The sequence below is a fragment of the Bos grunniens genome, chromosome 3 (genome assembly GCF_055505025.1).
Source record: "Bos grunniens cultivar Pamir isolate PY7600 chromosome 3, Bosgru_T2T1.0, whole genome shotgun sequence".
In the NCBI taxonomy this organism is placed as follows: Eukaryota; Metazoa; Chordata; class Mammalia; order Artiodactyla; family Bovidae; genus Bos; species Bos grunniens.
In genome coordinates, this window is record NC_141167.1 from 14,235,561 (window position 1) to 14,252,317 (window position 16,757).

The 16,757-nt window shown below is 43.8% G+C and overlaps 1 long non-coding RNA gene across 1 annotated transcript; it reads right to left on the minus strand.

Annotated features, from left to right (window-relative positions):
- Positions 1 to 221: 221 nt before the first annotated feature.
- LOC147375037 (uncharacterized) lies at positions 222 to 15,985 on the minus strand. Its single transcript, XR_015156081.1, has 3 exons — positions 15,848 to 15,985; positions 2,789 to 2,872; positions 222 to 837 (listed from the first exon to the last, which is right to left on the minus strand). It is a non-coding gene; the product is annotated as an uncharacterized LOC147375037 (long non-coding RNA).
- Between the last annotated feature and the right edge of the window lie 772 nt (positions 15,986 to 16,757).

The window sequence follows — 16,757 nt, forward strand, 5'->3', positions numbered from 1 at the left end:
TCTACAAAGAACCAAAAATGAAAATATCTTATCCTATTCATGAATATTGAATAATAATCTAAATAGACTATTAGCAAACTGGCTCCTACCACATATTAAAAGACTAATATACCATGACTAAATGGAGTTCATCCCAGGAATGCAAGGCTGGTTCAGTTTTAGAAAATCTATCACTATAATTCACTATAACAACCAATTAAATAATAAGGACCATATGATCATTTTACAGGTGCTGAAAAAGATTTTATAAGTTTCAACATTCATTCCAGATTTTTAAAACAGAAAAACTCAATAAAATAGGAATAGGTAGATACTTCATTAACATGATTTATACATCTTAAGCATCAGCACAAAATTTAGGCAATGCTGAGTGTTGGCTAGGATACAGAGCAACTGGAACTCTCATATATTGTTGGTGGACATGCCAAACTTTTTGAAAAAGGACGGGTACTTTTTTATAAAATTAAATGTATTCTTATCTTACAACCCAGCAAATTTTCTAGGTATATTCTCTAGAGGAATGAAAGCAAATGTCCCCAAAAGGCTTTTGCATAAATATTCATAACACCTTTATTCATATTAGTCTAAGACTGGAAAGTATCTGGGTATTCATCAATAGGATAATAGTTAAGCAAGCTGTAGTATATTCATGTAACGAATATCTTAGTCTGCTCAGGCTGTTATAACAAAATATCATGGACTGGTGGCTTAAACAACCCAAAAGTCTATTTTCTCACAGTTCTGGAGACTAGACAGTCCAAAGTGAAGGTGTTAGCATGGTCTGGTTCTAGCGAAGGTGCTTTTGTTGGGTTGCAGGTGGCTAGCTTCTCATTGCACCTGCACATGGAGAGGAAAAAGAGAGGGAGAGAGAGAGCTCTGCAGTGTCTCTTCTTATAAAAGAACTAACACCATCAGACCAGGGCTCCACCACAATGGCCTCATCTAACCCCAACTGTCTCCCAAGGGCCCCATCTCCAAGTACCATCACACTGGGGGCTCAGGCTTCAGCATATCAATTTGGGGGGGGCGGGGGGAACACAGCACTCACTTCCTAAAAATGAAATAAGACTCAGCAATAAAAGGACGGCTGATACCTATAGCAACATGAATGTATCTCAAAAACCGTTACACTTTGTGAAATAAAACTTATATAAGAGAATGATTTATTTGATATGAAATTCTAGAAGAGATCTAACTAATCTATGGTAAGAAAAAAATCATAACTGTGGTTGCCTGAGGTGGAGGGATGGGAACTGAGCTAGAAATGAATACAATAGTATTCTGGAATCATAGTAATATCATATATTGATGAGAGTTTAGGTTATGGAAGTGTATGAATTCATCTAAATTCACAGAATGGTAGAATTAGGATCTGTGCATTGAATTGTATGTAAATTTTACCCTCCTAAAAAAAAGGAACCATCTCAAACATTGAACTCTGGTTAATGAGATGCATGCTGAAATTTTTAGAAGTAAATTGCACTGATGTCTTCAACTCACTTTGAAATGCATCCAAAAACTCAAATAGAATGATGGATGGATGAAGCGAATGGTAGATGGATAGATATGTAATAAAACATGTAATAATATGTTAATTGTAGCAACCAGGTGCTGGGTATGTGAGTGTTTGCTATATACAATTCTCTCCACTTTTCTGATATTTGAAATTCTTCATAATAAAATGTTAGAGGAAAAAGCCAGCTTCATACTTAACAGTAAAATACTAGAAGCATTTCCATTAAAATCAGAAATAAGTCAAGGATATCCACTATCCATCAATATTAACTTAATTTCTTTCTGAAAGTACCAACAAGGTTACATACTCAAATGCCTTCAGGGGCCATGCAGGTAATGAAAAAAGTAAAGAGAATTAGGTTTTAAAAAAATAGGGACAGGTTAAATTCTGGAGTCTCGACCCATCTTAGGACAGCAGCTCATGAGTTCCAGTGCATTTTCTCCTGCAGGAATACCAACCCAGTGTGGTCTAATCACCTAAAATTTCACATGAAGCTAGGATTCCAGCTTTTGGTGTTTGTGGGAAAGCTCTCAATTTTTTAAAAGATGGTCTAACTGTTTTGCAAATACAGAAAATATACCTGGCCCTAGAACACTTAGTTATCAACCTCCAGAGTGGCAAATAAATAAGAAAGAGAAGGCCATTTATATGTGGAGCCCGGAAAACAATACAAACGAACGTGTATGCAAAACAGAAACAGACTCATAGAAAACGAACTTGTAGTTACCAAAAAGGAGAGGGGCGAAATAGGGGTGTGGGATTAAAAGATACAAACTACTACGTATAAAATAGATAAACAATAGGATATACTGTATAGCACAGGGGGAAAGAGCCATTATCCCCTAATAACTTTTAATGGAGTATAATCTATAAAAATACGGAATCACTATGCTATACCCCTGAAGCTAATATAATATTATAAATCAACTATACTTCAACTCAAAAACTTAAAACTTTTAAAAGGAAAGTAAATCCAAAATAACTGAAAATCTATTAGAAAATCTAAGAGTTTCCATAAGATGAGTAATTACAGATGTAAAACAATAAACACTGATAGCTTTCCTATATATAAATCACAAGCCATTAGAAAATACACAGGAAGGAAAAAAAAGTCATTTATAATAGCAACCAAAAAAAAGAAAGAAACCTAACAAGAAATGAGCAGGATCTAAAAGAACAAAGCTTTAAAGCACTACCGAAGATGCATCAGGCAGTACAGGCTAAATGATGTTGCAGAAACAACCAGCACCAAAAATCCCAGGTTTAACACACCTGAAGTCAGCTGAGTACCGAAGCAGCTGTCCTCCTACGTGGTTCAGCAATAGGCTTGCTTGGATCCTACGATACCTCATGCTTCTATAATAACCAAAGCAAAGGAAGAAAACAGAGAAAACCACACGTGAGTTTGTCATTGTCTCAGCCCCAAAGTGTCACATGTTCCCTTTACTCATATTTCACTGGGCAGAACCAGCTAGGTAGCCCTACCATGTCCAAGACACTGCAAAATATAACAGAACAAATTAAATATTTGCTGAGCATTTTCTCCTCCAGAGCAAAGGAAAGTCATATTATGACCTTGACAGAAAAGAATAAAGATATCAATTCTCCCTAAATTATGTCATAAATGTAACATAATCCCAAAATATCAAAAGAGTAATTCTTGGAACAAGACAAGTAAATCTTAAGTTTATATGTAAAAATAAGCATATAAATACAGCCAGAAAAATTCTGGGGGAAAAAAGAATAATGGCATACGATTGATCCTATTATACATTAAAATATAAAACATCAGTAATTAAAATAATTTGGTACTGAAACATGAATAGACCAACCAATCAATGGAGAGAATAAAGGGTCTAGAAATAGATAGAAACATATATCAGGATTAGGTATATAATAAAGATGGCATTTCAAAACAATGAGAAAATGTTTGATTCTTTAATAAATACCATTGGAACAACTGGCTAGCCATTTTGGGGAGAAAAATTAAATTCTTACCTCACTTCTTATACTAAAACAGATTCTGAAAAGATGAAAGATCTAAACACTAAAAAATAAAATTAGAAACATATGAAAGAAAACATGAATAATATTTTTGAAAATGTAAAAAACATTTTTAAGATCTTTCTAAGTAAAATACACATCTGATGAATTTTTTCAAAATTAATCAATTTAACTACACCAAAATGTAAAAATTTCTGCCAGACAAAACAAAAACCAAATCAAAAGACAATGGCAAGCTGGAAAAAAGCTAATTTCCATAATATTATGTAAGAACTCTTGGAAACCAAGAAGAAAAAGTCCAACAACCCAATAGAAAAAAAGATCATAGAAAGAACACAAATGACTTAAACGTTTTAAAAGATGTTCAGCCTCAGTCATTAAAACAATGAATTATTTTTTTACCTAGCAGATTGGCAAAGATAAAAAATGTAATAATACCTAGTATAGACAAAGAAATGGAGATACCAGCATGCTCATGAATTATCAACAAGGGTATTAACAGATACGACTTTCTTTGAAGGACAAATTGGCAATAAGTTTCACATTTTCAATCTACTTGTTCTCTGAGCCAGCAATTTTGCCTCTAAGAATTTTTCGTACAGACACGCTCACACATACGTACCAAAAGTACGTTTGCTGCAGCTTTTTTTATGGGATCACCAAAAAAAACACCCAAACTGCAAAACGTAAACACTTGTCAATAGGATAGCTAAACACTTTAAGAAGTATAGTGAATGTCATACAAAGAGACGTTGGAAAGAGACACTAACAAAAGCAGATGCTCGAGGTGGAAGGGGAACTCCCACAGGGGAGACAGGGATAGGAGTAAGACTTCTCAATATACTCCTCTTTCAATGATTCTGGGTTTTGAACCTTTTGAATGTATTACCTATTTCAAAAACAAAATTGAATTGAAAAAAAACAACAACAACAAGGAGAAGAATGAGATCGATCTGTACACGCCAATACAAAATGATTTCCAAATACAATGTTAGCGGGGGGGAAAGCAAGGTTCAGAAGCCTGTGGAGTATGCTACTATTCATGTGGCAAACTGTATGCATTGAAAATGTCTAGAAAGATACACAAGAAACTACTAACAGCAGTTTCCTCTCTAATAAGGAAACCAGAAATCTGGAGTAGAAGAATTACTTTTCACTTCATACCCACTAATACTTGTTTTTTGACAAACGAATGCAATACAATTTCATTTAATCCTCAGATCAAAGTCACTAGTCTAGAATCACCATGATGAAATCAGCAGAATCTCACAGAAAAAGATGTAGAGCTTGTGTGTGAGATTTAAAAAAAAAATACATATATATACACATATATATATAGCAAAGCGCCCCCCGCCAACACTCAGTGACCTAAAGGATACATCTAGCTGGGCACTGAGCTTTGGGAGATGAACAAGACTTCAGAGTCAAGTCCACTTGAATCCTGACTTTGCCACTTACTAGCTGTGTGACCTCAGGCAAGTTCCTTCACCTCTCTGGGCCTGTTTCTTCATTCCTTAAAAAACGAATTATTACACTTGCCTTCCGTTACCATGATTAAACGAGATGGTACAGGTAAGGGGCTTAAAGACCTGGCATGTAGCAAGCATTTAATTAGGAGTAGCAAGGGAAAGGTTAAGTTAATTATTATACCCTGGTGCTCTGGAATATTATTATATGGTTTTGAAAAGAATTACACAGGACTTGGCCTGATAACGTGGAAAGATCTCCAGGGACATTCTTACGGGAAGAAAGCAAGTGAGAGACCAGAATGCACAACGGGATTGCAGCCTGCAGGGAGGGAGGACCTATATTATGTTTCGATTATGAATTTTTAAAAAAAATCAAATTGCTATATTAAAAAGTCTGGAAGGCTTCATACCAATGGTAAAAGGTGTTTATCTTTGGAAAGGAAGTTTGGGGAAATACAGGTTGGAAGGACGTTCGCTTTTTACTTCATGCGTCGCGGTATTGTTCGAGCTTTTCACTACTAGTGTTGATCACTTTTTTTTTATTTTAAAAGAAGCAAAGACCTTTTCATTAGAAAATTAATGGGAATTAGGAATCAGGGGGAGGCTTCCGCAGCGACCGGGGAGGTGGGGCGGCGAGGCGCCCACTCCTAGCTCTTGACACAGACCTCCCTACCCGCTCCCGGTCCCCTGCCCTCCCCCCGGCGCGCCTGCCCTGGAGGGCCGCGGGGGCACACGGGTTCACTGGGGCCGCGGGGCCGGGAAGGGGTCAGGAGACCAGGGGTGGAGGGGTCCTCGGGAGTGGAGAGGGTCGCGGGGACCTCTGGGACGCCGGGGGCCAAGGAGGACCCGGGGTGGAGGGGGACACGCGGGAGCAGAGAAGAGCGGGGAGAGGGGGGGACACAGAGCCACGGGGGGCGCGGGGCCCCGGAGCGTGCGGCCCGGGCAAGCCGGGCGCCCGCTGAGCCCGCGGGCCTCGCCGCCGCGCCATCAGCGCCACCATCAGCCGCGCCGCGTGCGGCCCCGTGTCCCCCGCTGCTCGCGGCCGCGGGCCCCCGGCAGCAATAATGAGGCAGAGCGCCGTGACCGCGGCCCCGGGCTGCGCCGCCGCCAGCCACGCGGGCGCCGCATTAGCATTTCCGAGGCCTTGCTGTTTGTTCTTTTGTGCTCATTTTCCAGCCCGAATGCTCAGCACATCCCAGGCCGCGTCCTTAGCAGCGGGGCCACCGAGGCAGAACGCGGCTGCCCGGGTTTGGGAAGGCGCGCCGGCCGCGGGCCCGGTGGCCTCCGGAGGACCCCTGCCTCCCGCCCTGACCGACCAGACCTCCTTGGGGACGGCCCGCCAGGGAAAAAGAGGCTGGGCAGGGACAGGCTTCCCCCCAGAATATGCCCTGAGCGGAGGCCGTCGTCTCTGCAATTTCGGCGGGGGCGCACAGGCTCCAGAGACCGGAGTGGGCTTGGGTCCGAGCTCTACCACGAAATAATATGGTGCCCTGATCTACAGGCTCTTCTCTGTGTGCCTCGATTTCCCCACCTTAAAAATGAAGCTCAGTACATATCTCATCGGAGTAAATGCTTCTAAAGTACTTAGTGCTTGACACATTATCTAATTTATTCTTCAACAATCCTGAGAGGTGGATATTAATACTGTCAAAGTAAATGGAGCTCAGAGGGGTGAAGTGGCAGAGGTCTTGACAGCTAGGGAGCTACCGCACGGCTGAAGGAAGCAGCCAAGAGCAGAAGTATTTGTCTCTAAGGTAGACTGAGGCGTTCTCTTTGCGACTGAAGTTTTCAGGCCCATAAGTTTAAATGAGGAGGCTGGAGAAGGCTATGCTTGGGGTGACACCTTTTAAGAAGGGGCTAAGGAGCCCTGGTTCAAATGTAAGTGTTCATGCATCTGCTGCCCCAGTATCAATTAAAAAGAGCAGCTGCCTCTTTCCACCATTGGTGCCCCCTGCCCATAGCCTGAGGAAAGGGACTGGAGAAGGGGGCACAAAACCTACTACAAAGCTACAGTAATCAAGACAGCATGGCACTGGCATAAGGATAGGCATAGATCAATGAAATAGATGAAAGTCCAGAAACATGCCTTCACATTATTGGTAAATTGATTTTTTACAACAGAGTCAAGATAGGTTTACCTATGGCTGATTCATGTTGAGGTTTGACAGAAAAGAACAAAATTCTGTAAAGCAATTATCCTTCAATTAAAAATAAGTTAATTAAAAAAAAAGATAACTCAAAGGGGAAAGACTAGTCCTTACAACAAATGGTGCTGGTACTACTGGACAGCCACGTCATCATACACAAAGAAGGACTGGAAACAGATCATAGGCCTGGATGGAAGAGCTACAGCTGTAGGGTTCTTAGAAGAAAACACAGGAGTAAATCTTTGTAGCTTCATGTTAAGCAATGGTTTTTCACATAAGATACTGAAAGTGTGTGTGCACATGTACAAAGGAAAACTGAACTACATCAAAATTTAAAACAGTTGGGCTAAAAAAAGAGAAGACAATCACCAAAATAGGAGAAAATATTTGCAAATCACACATCTAGTTAAGGGACTTGTATCTAGAATATATAAAGAACTTACAACTCTATAATAAAAAGATACCTACCTGATTATTTTTAGTGGGGAAAGAATTTGAATAGATATTTTCCAAAAGAGATATACCAAATGTACATGAAAATAAGTATATGAAAAGATGCTCAACATTATTCATCAGGGAAATCATATTAAAAATACAATGGCCTTACTACCTCACCCACTAGGGTAGCTGTAGCCAAACAGGCAGGATGTGGAGACACTGGAGCCCTCATGCACTACTGGTGGGAATGGGGAATGCTGTAGTGATTGGAAAAGAGTTAAACAGTTACCATATGACTCAGCAATTCTACTTCTAGGTATATACCCCAGAGAATTGAAGACATATGTCCACACAAAAACTTGTATATGAATGTTCACTGCTACTGCTAAGTCACTTCAGTCGTGTCTGACTCTGTGTGATCCCATAGACAGCAGCCCACCAGTCTCCCCTGTCCCTGGGATTCTCCAGGCAAGAACACCGGAGTGGGTTGCCATTTCCTTCTCCAATGCATGAAAGTGAAAAGTGAAAGTGAAGTTGCTCAGTTGTGTCCAACTCTTAGCGACCCCGTGGACTGCAGCCTACCAGGCTCCTCCGCCCATGGGATTTTCCAGGCAAGAGTACTGGAGTGGGGTGCCATTGCCTTCTCCGATGAATGTTCACAGCAGCTTTTATTCATAATAGCTAAAGTGTATTAAAACTCAGGCTTCCCAGGTGGCACTAATGGTAAAGAACCCACCTGCCAATGCAGGAGACATAAGAGACTCAGGTTTGATCCCTGAGTCAGGAAGATCCCCTAAAGGAGGGCATGGCAACCCACTCTAGTATTCTTCCCTGGAGAATCCCATGGACAGAGGATCCTGGAGGGCTACAGGGTCACAAAGAGTTGGACATGATTAAAGTGACTTAGCACACATGCGTGTGTTAAAACTCAAATGTCCATCAACTGATGAATGGAAAAATAAAATATAGCATATCAGTACAGTGAAATATTCAGCCAGCACTGTCTCCAGGTATAGGAAGTGGTCTATATCTGTGTTGAATGAGTGACCAAATGGAAAGTGAAAGAATGACTTCAGCTGAAAGCTGTCCATCCACATTCCCCTGGGTCCCTGCAGAAAATCTCAAGGCACAAGCAAAGTGCTACCCTGAAGCCGGGTGGGCACCCTGCCTGCCTCCCCGCCCTGCTGTGGGAGCTTTCACTGCCCTCTTGGAGCAGGTTTACTCACCTGTCACAGAGTCATCAGTGCCTGCCCACTTCCCTTCCAGGGCTGTGTGACTCAAATGGAGTGTGGCAGGTATTAAGTGCAACCTTCACACTCAAGTGGCCAAGGAATCTTTTTATTTTCTTTAAGTAAGTTTAAGTCCAGCTCTGAAGACCCAGCCCTCTAAACCATTGGAAATCTAAACAGGCATGACTAGGTCTCTTCCTTGCCCCAAGGTTGCTCCAGGATACTGGGGTCTTGGGCAGGACCAAGCCTCAGACAGGCCCTCTGGTCACTACCTGCCCTACTTGTTCCAAAGGATGTGCCAGGAGACCCAGCCTCACAGTCCCTTAGGCCAGACCAACTCTGCTACCCCCATACTCTGCCAGCCTTCCGAGGCTGTGTTCTCTCCCAGAAATGGGTCCCTGGGATCCCTTTGGAGGAATTCACTACCCTCTCCCATCCCAGGCTCATGAAGCCTCTGTCTTCTCCCTCTCTCAGTGCTTTGCAAGGCAGTCCCTACTTTCTAAGCCAGTCAGCATCACGTTTTCAAGGAACTCTGGCTTTTATAGAACAAGAGCCCTCTCTTCAATCAACTCCTGCTTTGCCCCAGGAATTTGAAGGGCCAGGCTATTGGCTTAGAGCATAAGGACTGGAGAATAGGAGAAAAAAAAAAGCAAAATGCATTCATATGTCAAAAATAGATTCCGCCACAAGCATGTACCAAAAAAGCTCTAATAGATTGCGAAGGGCCATGCCTAGGGTAGGAGTTACACAGCTTGAGTGGGGCTTCAGTTACTTCCACGTGGGGACATCATTTGGGAATGCCCTGCCACAGGAGGCATGGCAGACAAATAATAATTTGTGGAAAGAAGAGAAAGGTCTAACTTCTTCAGTCCCAAGCAGCAAGCTTTTCCAACTTAAGCAGGGCCTTCAAAATTCAAAACTCAGTCGCCTGATACCCGACATTGGCCTTTGGGCTGTCTTTGGTTTCTCTGTTGTTCTAGACCAAGGGCAGGATTTGCAGCCAGAGTGCAGGTGCTGACTGCCCCAACTGGGCTGCTTCTTTAGAGAAAACATCTTGCTGAGCCATCCTGGGAATACCCACAACCGCCCTGACATTGAACACACTAAACACTAGCCTCCGAATGCCCAGTACCCTCCTCTCTTTGAAATGGTATTTCACTTAATCTGTAGGAGAGTCCTACTGTATTCCTTTTTTTTTTTTTTTCCCACCACATGGGATCTCAGTTCCCTGACCAGGGATCGAACCCGAGCCCCCATGTAGTGGAAGAGAGGAGTCTTAACTACTGGACTTCCAGGGGAAGTCCCTGCATTCCTCTTTTGACACCAAGAAAATTATAACAGAAAGAAGTGGGTTCAACTAGCATCTGTCTGACTCCCAAGGCTGTGTTCCTAACCTCCCTCACACATACTGCCTCCAGCTGTTTTTTAAAAGTCTGGAAATTTACCCGTGATGGGAGAAGAAAATTCACTAGTTTCCTGGGAGACAATTACTAGCTTCTAGCAAGATTTGGGGGCTTTCCTAGTAGCTGAGACGGTAAAGAATCCACCTGCAATGGGGAGACCTGGGTTCAATCCCTGGGTTGGGAATATCCCCTAGAAGAGAGTATGGCAACCCACTCCAGTATTCTTGCCTGGAGAATCTCGTGGACAGAGGAGCCCAGAGGGATACAGTCCATGGAGCCACAAAGAGTTGGACACGACTGAGCAGCTAAACACACAACAGCAGGATTTAGGGGAGAGGGTTACTCAGCACTGGCCCACAGAGCACCAGTAGGGGGCAGAGTCACAATAGCCCTGGTGTGTGTAATACTGCCCCTCACTGTCTCGGACTGCCCTGGAGTTCTGGGGCTCACGATACAAGCTCAAATGCCCAGGTAGTCCACACCATATCATACTTCTGCTCAAACATCTTCAAGGCTTTCCCATCACCCCCACAGCCAGACCCTTCGACCTTTTTCCAATCTGCTGTGGAGCAAGCACTCGTCTGGAGTCTGGCAATCTGAACTTTCTTTTCCTCCTAGAACCTTGACTTCCTCCTCTGAGAAAAGAGCATCCACATCCCTCAGCCCTTCCAGCTCTAACGGCTAGACTCCATGGGTCTCTCTGCAGCCCCTCTCTTAGCCTTTCACACTTCACCCAAAGGACTTACCTTGCCCTGAATCTTCATGCTCTCTCTCCCCTTTGTTTGTTCACGATAATCCTTTCTGTGAAATCTTCCCTCCCATCTCTGCCCACCCACATCCTCTTCCTACTCCTAGCCCAAACATCACTTCCTCCAAGAAGTCTGCTCCAGTCCCAAGAGGAAGCAATCTCATCCCCTCTGCATTCTCCCAGCACGATGTCAGTGGTCTTCTCTTCTTTTTTTTTCCTGGGGTTGGGGGGACAGGTTATGCCATCCCAAAAGGCACAATATTATTTGAGTCAAGAATGCAGCTTTGGGGAATTCCCTGGCAGTCCAGTGGTTAGGACTCTGTGCTTCTACTGCAGCAGGCCCAGGTCCAGTCCCTGGTCAGAGAACTGAGATCTTGCAAGTCACACAGCATGGCAAAAAGAAAAGATGCAAGTTTTGAGTCAAACAGACCTAGGTTCAAATCCTGGGTTTCCTGGACGGTGATGATCTTGGGCAAGTGACATAATGGTTCTGAATTTCACTTTCCTAGCACGTAAGACAGGAATAACACAGCCTCTCCGTCAGAGGGTCTTGGTGAAGACTAAATAAAATGATGTACATTAAAGCCCAATAAATAGTTGGTATTACTATTGTCTTGTCTTTCTCTTGATGTAAGTACCTCGAAGGAGGACATAGCATCTTTCTCCTGACAGCTCAGCACAGGGTCCTTCCTGAGCATGGTTTAAACATTTTTAGAATAAATGAAACAATCAGAAATAGTTTCAGGCTGTATACCTATGTTCACAGAGGCATTTTTCACAACAGCTGAAAGGTGGAATCCACCCAAGTGTCCATCAACAAATAACTGGATAAACAAAATGCAGTATTTACATAAAATAGAATATTATTCAGCCTTAAAAAGGTAGGAAATTCTGACATATGGATGGATGAACCTTGAGGCCATTATGCCAAGTGAAATAAGCCAGTCACAAAAAAATAACTATATGATTCCACTTATACAAGGTACCTAGAGTAGTCAAATTCATAGAGAGGAAAGATGGAATGGTGGTTGGTATCCAGGGAAGCCGGGAGGGAAGAATGGGGAGTAGCTGTTTAGTGGATACAGAGTTTCCATTTTGCATGATAGAAAGCATTCAGAAAATTGGGGGCACAACACTGTGAATGTACCTAACATTATTGAGCTATACGCTTAAAAATGGTTAAGATAGTAACTTTTATGCAATGCATATTTTATCACAATTAAAACTAAACAAGATAAAAATCAATAACTTGCTCAGACCTTTAAAAAAATATATATATACATATGCTCCAAACGAGCTCATTTTTCTTCTCCTTTCTGCTCTGAAGGGTGACATAAAGATCACCAGCACAGGAAGGATCTGAACGACCTGCTGATTACAGGATAATATTCATACAATGAGGTTAAAAGCACTGGCTGAAAAGTTCTTTCATAAAACCTGCTACATGAGAAGAGAAAATAATTTATGAGAACATGAACAATTAGCACTTTGTAAAAAAGAAATAATGCACTTAACTTGATCCCTATATTTAACATCAATTAAAGATTATCCTCATGAATGAAACTCGACCTGGAAATTAACAAGGGATTTAAATTGCATTATGCAAGCAAAAGATAGAAACCAAGAAGCCAGTACGTGAGCTCAGGGCTTCCAATATTCAGCTAGGCTGGCATCTGTACGATGAAGCCTGACCATTTCTTCACATTTCTCTGAGCCACAAGATATTGCTGCAACATAAAAGGACATTTGTTTCAGCCCCCAAATCGCATGATAAAAATCCCTAGGTAGCTGCAAGCACAAGGTTGGCACCCTTGATTTTTAAAAATAACTTCTGGGTCATTTTTTTTTTAATAAAACTAACCAAGAGATTCCCTTTAAAAGAATGACTGCACTGCTTCTAGATTTGACTCTGGATCATTTCCATAAAACTATTCAAGTGAATCTATAGGGTGAGGCTAGATCAGAAATTCTGGGTCACCTAGTTTCTACCCAATTTACAGAGCATTTTATTCTCTAAAATGAGCAGCTCAAAGGGTGTGAAATGGGTCTCAGAAAACAAGTGTGGACTGTAGCTATTTATGTGTGATTTTAAAAAAATAGTTAACCTTGTACTGAGCCATACTCTGTGCTAAGCAACCCACAACCCATCAGGCCAATTTTACTATCCCCATTTTATAACTAAGAAGAGAGAGGTTCAGAGGCTTCACTTATGGAGATTCACATGGGCAGATATGGGATGGGGACCCAGGTTCCTCTGTTTCCAGAGTTCACTGGCAGTCACACTCTTTACCATGGAGGGCAGAGATGATGGCAGATGCAGAGATGATGGCAGATGCAGAGAAACCCTCAAAGAAGACATACACAAGACCCCCTCAGAATGCCCCAGAGCCTGTGTCTAAAACCAGAGGCGGAATCTCTGTTTGTCTCCTGATACAAAGCATCCTGCTGCTCCCCAGGGAACATGTCAGGACCACAGCTCTGATGCTGATTGCTAAGAATTGCCCCACTGGGAGGAAGCAGAGAGCTTCTTACCATCATTCGGACCCCCTGCAAGAAAGGGTCTTGTTCACAGCCCCATGAGAGATTTGGCTTTGTTTCTTTTTTTTCCTTATATCACTGTCACTCTCGCTACATCCAAGTTTTCTGGTTATTGTTTCTAGTGCCAGATCTGGGGACAATTTACCCTTTGCAGAGAGAAAAATTCGGCTCTCACAGTCCTGGCTTGGTGTGTGTGTGTGTGTGCAGAGCACAGGCTTTCCCATTGTTATCTTGGGAAGGAGAAAGCAGATGTTAACCGCTACCCCTTGAGAATTCACCTTGCTGTGCTGTAAAAGTCTGCATTATTAATATTCCAAAATCCTTCCACTCTTGTACGCATCTTAGATGGGAGTGCATTTTTGAGAATTCAAAAATGTGGAGAGGATGGAGGTGGCAGAAGTTTATTAAATTGGCCCAGGGCAGTTTTGAAATTTGAAAGTTTCTCACTCTCCATGGCTCTGGGCCAACTCAGCCAACTTGGTTGAACAGCTTGTGCAGAGGTTTCTCACTGGGTAGCCCTCCCCATCCTCACAGAGGGTGAAGAGCAAGTACAATGGGTACCCAGGGAGGACAGGTTAATCCAGCTCCACTCTGGAAAAAGGGCACAGTGGCAAAAGGAAGATACTCCATAAGACTTCACAGTAAGTGCATTAAATATTAGTTAAATTAATTGATCACTTTTAAGATAAATAATTCTAAGGCAACTTCTCTGTTATATAAGTCAGCAATGAAACTCAGCAGTTTCTTCCTCCTCTGATCTGGCTGACCCATTGGAAAGTAAGAGCTGGGGCTTTTTTTTCACTCTATTTCGAAAAAAAAAAGAAACAGCAAAACCAAACAGCCACTCATTGCAAAATTGTAAAATAATTGTAAAGGGTATTTCCCCAGATACAAATGAGCTTTGCAGCAAATAACTGCAAGTTTCTGTAACAATAGAGCAGAGTGAATAAGTCCAGAGTTTTGAAATCAGAAGGACTTAGGCTGAGTTCCACCTCTGTTCCTTTCCAGCTGTATCACCATAAGCAAGTTAACCTCTCTGAGCCTCAGTTTCCTCCCTTGACAAAAGGAGATGACAATAGCACCTACTTTATAGGTCTGCTCTGAAGATTAAATAAGATACTGGAGACAGAGTATACAGTACCTGACACATACTAGGTGCCCAAGAAATGTTAGCTGCCTCATGTTATTATTTGCATCATCATTATTGTTGGTGAGGTTGTTTTTCAAGTACACTGGCCCCCAGATGCAGTAGCATCCACACAGCCTGCCCTGAGACCAACAGCTGGGATTTGATTTTGCCTCATGAGCTAGACCCAAGGATCTCCTAACAGGAGACAAACTGCAAAATAAAGGCGCCTTCCAATAGGAAGGGTTTCTCTTCCCCAACCCTCAGCCCCACCCCCTGGTTTTGATCTCAGAATTCCCAGCTACTGAAGATTTATTAAGGCCATTTGGGGATAGGGAGAAAAGAAAGACAAAATAGAATCTATTTCTGTAATTAACTACTTAACTAGAGCTTTCAATTAATGGAATCTCTTAAAGAAGAGAGGGATGGATACCCACCATCTCTCATCTGTCTTCCCAGGGGTGAGTTGTTCCCTAACCCAAGGGCAAAGTGTCATCCCAAGGGAACTCAGGTGAGTCCTGTTTGTTACCTCCTGAGCCTAAGGCATCTGAGGACAGAAGACCCTCGCGGGTTTGTAATAGTAATAAAATATGGGGTCAGCGGAGCCTGGAGCGGGAGACGGACGTTTACGAAAGACTGGCACAGGTCAGGATGAAACCGAAAAGACTGGTCTCATTAATAGAAAGTAACCGGCCAAGTTAACTGACCCAGAGCCCATCTTCCCCGAGCATTTGGGAAAAGGGAGCTTGCTGAAGCCACAGCTCCTGGTGTGGGAGGCTGAGCGGCGCTCCCTGCAGAGGGAGCTGTGCAGGCGCTCCCCCGCCCGGGAAGACAGCCATCCATCACTCCGGGAGAGGCGGCGGTGGGGACGTGAACTCGGTCACCTCCTCCCCCTCTCCCTTCCCCTGCAGGCTCCAAGGAGCCGAGGCGGTGGCGGCAGCGCGAGGAACAGAACGCGCTGCAAACTGCTTGGCTACCCCCTTTGCAAGACTGACGCCGCCGACACAAGTTTTTCCATTTCCCCAAACAGCCTCTCCGGCTGCCAATAAAGACGGCGGCGCTAGGCCCAGGCACGCGGTCAAAGGGGGCCTTTCCAGCGGCTTCGGAGAGGCCCTCTCGGCCCGCGGCGCGCGCTGGGGCCCCCGGGGGACGCTCAACCTTCCCCCTTCTGTCTGCCGGTGCGCACGCCGGCGACCCGGGCCGATTGCAAGGCTGTGCGGAATAATTACCGAGTAATTGATGGCGGGCCTGATAGGTGCCAAGTCCAAGACCCTTCGAAACCGCCGTCTGCGTCCTGCATGGGGAAGGCACGGTTAACGCCCAGGATCCTACTTTCGCAGGGCTCTGAGGCTCTGAGTTGACAGGCTCCATTAGAGAGCGGCTGTGTCATGGAAATTGTGATCTTAGCAGAGAAGTATGTGGTGGATACCCAATTACCTGCACCAGCCTACACTGACTGGCAGGCCCCTCTCCCTACCTGATTAATAGGATCAGGGGCTGTTCTCATCCCTGACCTAACCCATCACCATGACCTAACTCCCCAGACCAGTCCTCATTGGACTTGACCCGCAGGGCCGAGATTGGGGAAGGCATGGCCTGGAGACCCTCACAGCAGGGGAAACAATGTCCCTTCTGTGCCTGACCCAATTCCTAGACCCAGGCCTTCTACCAAGAAGGTTCAGATGCTTCTCCAAACTGCAGAACTTTGCAAGGCTCTCAGATCTAAAGTAGAAAAGTCTTTGGATCAAGGCTTGCAGCTGTGTGGGACACGTGGATGCCCAGGAGTGACCTTGAGAAAGGCCTTCTCCTGGGTCCTCAGTCACACACACACACACACACACACGCACGCACACACACACACGCACGCACACACACACACGCACGCACACACACACACACCCGCCCCGCCTCCTCAAGTGCCACGACAAGGCCCAATTTCTCAGAAGCTGAAGCAGATCAGGTCTGTCCCTGACCAGTACATAAAGACGGTCACTAGGCCAAGACAAATTCCAGTGCAGCCCCCTTCCTTCTAGAAAGCAGAGAAGGCACCTGGAGAGAAGGGACTTGACTGGAGAAGGGCGGGGAGAGGGTGTTTGTAAACCTCACCTGCTCACAAAAGAAAAACTTGGAGCCCAAAAG